This window comes from Lonchura striata, chromosome 21 (assembly GCF_046129695.1).
Source record: "Lonchura striata isolate bLonStr1 chromosome 21, bLonStr1.mat, whole genome shotgun sequence".
Classification (NCBI taxonomy): Eukaryota; Metazoa; Chordata; class Aves; order Passeriformes; family Estrildidae; genus Lonchura; species Lonchura striata.
The window spans coordinates 10,973,560-10,981,059 of NC_134623.1; positions in this window are offsets into that span (position 1 = coordinate 10,973,560).

A 7,500-nucleotide genomic window follows, 5' to 3' on the forward strand; every position below is an offset into this window, starting at 1 on the left:
CCGGAGCGGAGCAACACACACGCGGGGCTTCTCACCGCCTCGCTGCGGCCAGCGAGCGGCTTCTCGACACGGTCTTTCGGGCCGTCTCTCTCGGCTCTCGGCTCTCTCTCTGGTGGCCCTTCACACTGCCCATTCTCTTCTCTCTGGCTTCTCGGGCAGCTCTCCCCCCGAAAGAGCGCCCTGGGCAGGACGGGAACCGGGACCAAGCCACGCGGCTCACCCGGCCTAGGCGGCACTCGCTCTGCCCCGACGACCGCGCGGCGCGGCCGCCCTATCCTCCGCCTTGCGACGCAGGCACCCTGGAAACCTGCGGGGACGCGGCCCGTCACCTCGCTCCCAATATACGGAAAGATAAGTCCAAGGCCGCCGACGCCTCCAAGGAGACGAGTGGAAGTCGACCGGGAGGGTGCGCCAGCGCAGGCCGACCGCTACGTCGACATAGCCGGAGGCAGCCTGGAACAGCGACCCCTTGGTGAACTTCCGCAGGCGGCCGCGACACCAGGTCTACCCGGGCGGACGGAGACCAGGTCTACCCCGGCTCCGGGATACCAGGTCTACCCCGGCCGCCGGGTACAAGGTCTACCCCGTCTCCGGGATACCAGGTCTACCCCGGCCGCCGGGTACAAGGTCTACCCCGGCTCCTGGATACCAGGTCTACCCCGGCCGCCGGGTACAAGGTCTACCCCGGCTCCTGGATACCAGGTCTACCCCGGCCGCCGGGTACAAGGTCTACCCCGTCTCCGGGATACCAGGTCTACCCCGGCCGCCGGGTACAAGGTCTACCCCGTCTCCGGGATACCAGGTCTACCCCGGCCGCCGGGTACAAGGTCTACCCCGTCTCCTGGATACCAGGTCTACCCCGGCCGCCGGGTACAAGGTCTACCCCGGCTCCTGGATACCAGGTCTACCCCGGCCGCCGGGTACAAGGTCTACCCCGGCTCCTGGATACCAGGTCTACCCCGGCCGCCGGGTACAAGGTCTACCCCGTCTCCGGGATACCAGGTCTACCCCGGCCGCCGGGTACAAGGTCTACCCCGGCTCCGGGATACCAGGTCTACCCCGGCCGCCGGGTACAAGGTCTACCCCGGCTCCGGGATACCAGGTCTACCCCGGCCGCCGGGTACAAGGTCTACCCCGGCTCCGGGATACCAGGTCTACCCCGGCCGCCGGGTACAAGGTCTACCCCGTCTCCTGGATACCAGGTCTACCACGGCCGCCGGGTACAAGGTCTACCCCGTCTCCGGGATACCAGGTCTACCCCGGCCGCCGGGTACAAGGTCTACCCCGGCCGCCGGGTACAAGGTCTACCCCGGCTCCGGGATACCAGGTCTACCCCGGCCGCCGGGTACAAGGTCTACCCCGTCTCCTGGATACCAGGTCTACCCCGGCCGCCGGGTACAAGGTCTACCCCGTCTCCGGGGTACCAGGTCTACCCCGGCCGCCGGGTACAAGGTCTACCCCGTCTCCGGGATACCAGGTCTACCCCGGCCGCCGGGTACAAGGTCTACCCCGGCTCCGGGATACCAGGTCTACCCCGGCCGCCGGGTACAAGGTCTACCCCGTCTCCGGGATACCAGGTCTACCCCGGCCGCCGGGTACAAGGTCTACCCCGGCTCCGGGATACCAGGTCTACCCCGGCCGCCGGGTACAAGGTCTACCCCGTCTCCGGGATACCAGGGCTACCCCGGCCGCCGGGTACAAGGTCTACCCCGGCTCCGGGATACCAGGTCTACCCCGGCCGCCGGGTACAAGGTCTACCCCGTCTCCTGGATACCAGGTCTACCCCGGCCGCCGGGTACAAGGTCTACCCCGTCTCCTGGATACCAGGTCTACCCCGGCCGCCGGGTACAAGGTCTACCCCGGCTCCTGGATACCAGGTCTACCCCGGCCGCCGGGTACAAGGTCTACCCCGTCTCCGGGATACCAGGTCTACCCCGGCCGCCGGGTACAAGGTCTACCCCGTCTCCTGGATACCAGGTCTACCCCGGCCGCCGGGTACAAGGTCTACCCCGTCTCCTGGATACCAGGTCTACCCCGGCCGCCGGGTACAAGGTCTACCCCGCCTCCTGGATACCAGGTCTACCCCGGCCGCCGGGTACAAGGTCTACCCCGGCTCCTGGATACCAGGTCTACTCCGGCCGCCGGGTACAAGGTCTACCCCGTCTACGGGATACCAGGTCTACCCCGGCCGCCGGGTACAAGGTCTACCCCGTCTCCGGGATACCAGGTCTACCCCGGCCGCCGGGTACAAGGTCTACCCCGGCTCCGGGATACCAGGTCTACCCCGGCCGCCGGGTACAAGGTCTACCCCGTCTCCGGGATACCAGGTCTACCCCGGCCGCCGGGTACAAGGTCTACCCCGTCTCCTGGATACCAGGTCTACCCCGGCCGCCGGGTACAAGGTCTACCCCGGCTCCGGGATACCAGGTCTACCCCGGCCGCCGGGTACAAGGTCTACCCCGTCTCCGGGATACCAGGTCTACCCCGGCCGCCGGGTACAAGGTCTACCCCGTCTCCGGGATACCAGGTCTACCCCGGCCGCCGGGTACAAGGTCTACCCCGGCTCCTGGATACCAGGTCTACCCCGGCCGCCGGGTACAAGGTCTACCCCGGCTCCTGGATACCAGGTCTACCCCGGCCGCCGGGTACAAGGTCTACCCCGGCTCCTGGATACCAGGTCTGCCCCGGCCGCCGGGTACAAGGTCTACCCCGGCTCCTGGATACCAGGTCTACCCCGGCCGCCGGGTACAAGGTCTACCCCGGCTCCGGGATACCAGGTCTACCCCGGCCGCCGGGTACAAGGTATACCACGTCTCCTGGATACCAGGTCTACCCCGGCCGCCGGGTACAAGGTCTACCCCGTCTCCTGGATACCAGGTCTACCCCGGCCGCCGGGTACAAGGTCTACCCCGTCTCCGGGATACCAGGTCTACCCCGGCCGCCGGGTACAAGGTCTACCCCGTCTCCGGGATACCAGGTCTACCCCGGCCGCCGGGTACAAGGTCTACCCCGGTTCCTGGATACCAGGTCTACCCCGGCCGCCGGGTACAAGGTCTACCCCGGCTCCGGGATACCAGGTCTACCCCGGCCGCCGGGTACAAGGTCTACCCCGGCTCCTGGATACCAGGTCTACCCCGGCCGCCGGGTACAAGGTCTACCCCGTCTCCGGGATACCAGGTCTACCCCGGCCGCCGGGTACAAGGTCTACCCCGTCTCCTGGATACCAGGTCTACCCCGGCCGCCGGGTACAAGGTCTACCCCGTCTCCTGGATACCAGGTCTACCCCGGCCGCCGGGTACAAGGTCTACCCCGCCTCCTGGATACCAGGTCTACCCCGGCCGCCGGGTACAAGGTCTACCCCGGCTCCTGGATACCAGGTCTACTCCGGCCGCCGGGTACAAGGTCTACCCCGTCTACGGGATACCAGGTCTACCCCGGCCGCCGGGTACAAGGTCTACCCCGGCTCCGGGATACCAGGTCTACCCCGGCCGCCGGGTACAAGGTCTACCCCGGCTCCGGGATACCAGGTCTACCCCGGCCGCCGGGTACAAGGTCTACCCCGTCTCCGGGATACCAGGTCTACCCCGGCCGCCGGGTACAAGGTCTACCCCGTCTCCTGGATACCAGGTCTACCCCGGCCGCCGGGTACAAGGTCTACCCCGTCTCCGGGATACCAGGTCTACCCCGGCCGCCGGGTACAAGGTCTACCCCGTCTCCGGGATACCAGGTCTACCCCGGCCGCCGGGTACAAGGTCTACCCCGTCTCCGGGATACCAGGTCTACCCCGGCCGCCGGGTACAAGGTCTACCCCGGCTCCTGGATACCAGGTCTACCCCGGCCGCCGGGTACAAGGTCTACCCCGGCTCCTGGATACCAGGTCTACCCCGGCCGCCGGGTACAAGGTCTACCCCGGCTCCTGGATACCAGGTCTGCCCCGGCCGCCGGGTACAAGGTCTACCCCGGCTCCTGGATACCAGGTCTACCCCGGCCGCCGGGTACAAGGTCTACCCCGGCTCCGGGATACCAGGTCTACCCCGGCCGCCGGGTACAAGGTATACCACGTCTCCTGGATACCAGGTCTACCCCGGCCGCCGGGTACAAGGTCTACCCCGGCTCCTGGATACCAGGTCTACCCCGGCCGCCGGGTACAAGGTCTACCCCGTCTCCGGGATACCAGGTCTACCCCGGCCGCCGGGTACAAGGTCTACCCCGTCTCCGGGATACCAGGTCTACCCCGGCCGCCGGGTACAAGGTCTACCCCGGTTCCTGGATACCAGGTCTACCCCGGCCGCCGGGTACAAGGTCTACCCCGGCTCCGGGATACCAGGTCTACCCCGGCCGCCGGGTACAAGGTCTACCCCGGCTCCTGGATACCAGGTCTACCCCGGCCGCCGGGTACAAGGTCTACCCCGTCTCCTGGATACCAGGTCTACCCCGGCCGCCGGGTACAAGGTCTACCCCGGCTCCTGGATACCAGGTCTACCCCGGCCGCCGGGTACAAGGTCTACCCCGTCTCCGGGATACCAGGTCTACCCCGGCCGCCGGGTACAAGGTATACCACGTCTCCTGGATACCAGGTCTACCCCGGCCGCCGGGTACAAGGTCTACCCCGGCTCCTGGATACCAGGTCTACCCCGGCCGCCGGGTACAAGGTCTACCCCGTCTCCGGGATACCAGGTCTACCCCGGCCGCCGGGTACAAGGTCTACCCCGGCTCCGGGATACCAGGTCTACCCCGGCCGCCGGGTACAAGGTCTACCCCGGCTCCGGGATACCAGGTGTAGCCCGGGGGGCCGGACAACGGGTCTACCCCGGCGCCCGGAGGAAAAGTCTATTCCGGGGCCATGGCAAGAGGTATTTCCCCATACCCGGGTAGTAGAGCGTTTCTCAATGGCCGGCTTTACCTTTTTTTGCCTGGTGGGGGTGGGGGGGGCGGGCGCGAGCGGGGGGGCTCGGTGTGGGTTTTTGTGGGGGGTGGGGGAATGTGCGTTGCGGGACTTTTGGTTCGAGTTTTCTGGGTTTGTTTTAGGAGTTACGGGGTTATCCCTTTGTTTTTTGTGGCTTGGTTCCCCTTGGTCTGGTTTGGGGTTCGGGTTTCATTTCCCGCGCTTCCCCTTTCCTCCCTTCTCGAAGAGAACGACTCTTCTGTTCCCTCGGCGCAAGAAACTGATCCGGAAAAGGAATTTTCTTGGCGAACTTTATTTCTTTCCCTCTGGTACCCAGAGCGATCCCAGACGAAGCTGACAGGCAGCCTGCGTCAGCCTGCCGTCGAAGCAGCGTCAGCAGCCCCCTCCGCCCGGGGTGCCGCGCAGCCCTACCCGGCCGAACGGAATTTCAGTGGGGCCAGCGCGCAAGGGAAGCGAGGGAGGGAGGGAGGGACGGGGGGGCGGGGGGGGGAAGGGAGGGAGAGAGAGACAGAGAGAGAGGGGCACGGTGACACACACGCCGGCTCCACACACTCGCAATCCGACGCCGCCCCCTCAGAGCCCGCCCATCGACGGTTGGGGGCGCCCCGCCTGAAGACTTTCCCCGCCTCCGCCCATCGACGGTTGGGGGCGCCCCGCCCTGCCCCATCAGACTCCCCGGCGCCGCTCGCAGACTACTTTCCCCACCCCCGTCGCCGTCCCCCGCCCGCTCTCTCCTCGGCCGGTTCGCACACCCGCAGCGGCGGGAGGGCCAGGAGCGGGCCGACACCGAGGAAGGCGGGTCCTTCGGCCAGCAGGGCCGGGGCCCGCGGCAGAGGCGGCCCCTTTGCCGAGAAGCCTTCTCTTCGGCTCTCGCCCAGCCTTCTGCTTTGACGGCCTTCTTTCCTTGACGCTCCAGCCCGGCCTGGCCCCGTCCGAGCCCGGGGCAGGACGGCAGCGGGGTGGGGGGGAGGGGGGTCGAGCGGCTGAAGGCAGTGAGGGATCCGGAGACGGAGGCAGGAGCCGGGCCGCTGTCGCTTTGGGCACGGAGGAGGCGGGAGCGCTGCCGGCTCCCAACGGCCGGCTCCTTCCCTCTCTAGACCGGCGCCGGGCGGCCGGAGGGTGGGTCGTGCGCGGGACAGCAGGTCCGCCCGGGACACCAGGGCGACAGGTCTGCCGCAGCAGCCGGGCGGCCGGAGGCCGGGCCCGGAGTAGGACGACAGGTCTACCCCGGCTCCCGGAAGACCAGGTCTACCCCGAGGCTTCCGTGCACCAGGTCTACCCCGGCTCCCGGAACACCAGGTCTACCCCGGCTCCAGGGGAACAGGCCTACCCCGGCGCCCGGAATTCCAGGTCTACCCCGGCTCCCGGAAGACCAGGTCTACCCCGGCTCCAGGAGAACAGGCCTACCCCGGCGCCCGGAATTCCAGGTCTACCCCGGCTCCCGGAAGACCAGGTCTACCCCGGCGCCCGGAAGACCAGGTCTACCCCGAGGCTTCCGTGCACCAGGTCTACCCCGGCGCCCGGAAGACCAGGTCTACCCCGAGGCTTCCGTGCACCAGGTCTACCCCGGCGCCCGGAACACCAGGTCTACCCCGGCTCCAGGGGAACAGGCCTACCCCGGCGCCCGGAATTCCAGGTCTACCCCGGCGCCCGGAAGACCAGGTCTACCCCGAGGCTTCCGTGCACCAAGTCTACCCCGGCGCTCGGAACACCAGGTCTACCCCGGCTCCCGGAACACCAGGTCTACCCCGGCTCCAGGGGAACAGGCCTACCCCGGCGCCCGGAATTCCAGGTCTACCCCGGCGCCCGGAAGACCAGGTCTACCCCGAGGCTTCCGTGCACCAAGTCTACCCCGGCGCTCGGAACACCAGGTCTACCCCGGCTCCCGGAACACCAGGTCTACCCCGGCTCCAGGGGAACAGGCCTACCCCGGCGCCCGGAATTCCAGGTCTACCCCGGCGCCCGGAAGACCAGGTCTACCCCGAGGCTTCCGTGCACCAAGTCTACCCCGGCGCTCGGAACACCAGGTCTACCCCGGCTCCCGGAACACCAGGTCTACCCCGGCTCCAGGGGAACAGGCCTACCCCGGCGCCCGGAATTCCAGGTCTACCCCGGCTCCCGGAAGACCAGGTCTACCCCGGCTCCCGGAAGACCAGGTCTACCCCGGCTCCAGGGGAACAGGCCTACCCCGGCGCCCGGAATTCCAGGTCTACCCCGGCTCCCGGAAGACCAGGTCTACCCCGGCTCCAGGAGAACAGGCCTACCCCGGCGCCCGGAATTCCAGGTCTACCCCGGCTCCCGGAAGACCAGGTCTACCCCGGCGCCCGGAAGACCAGGTCTACCCCGAGGCTTCCGTGCACCAGGTCTACCCCGGCGCCCGGAAGACCAGGTCTACCCCGAGGCTTCCGTGCACCAGGTCTACCCCGGCGCCCGGAACACCAGGTCTACCCCGGCTCCAGGGGAACAGGCCTACCCCGGCGCCCGGAATTCCAGGTCTACCCCGGCGCCCGGAAGACCAGGTCTACCCCGAGGCTTCCGTGCACCAAGTCTACCCCGGCTCCCGGAACACCAGGTCTACCCCGGCTCCAGGGGAA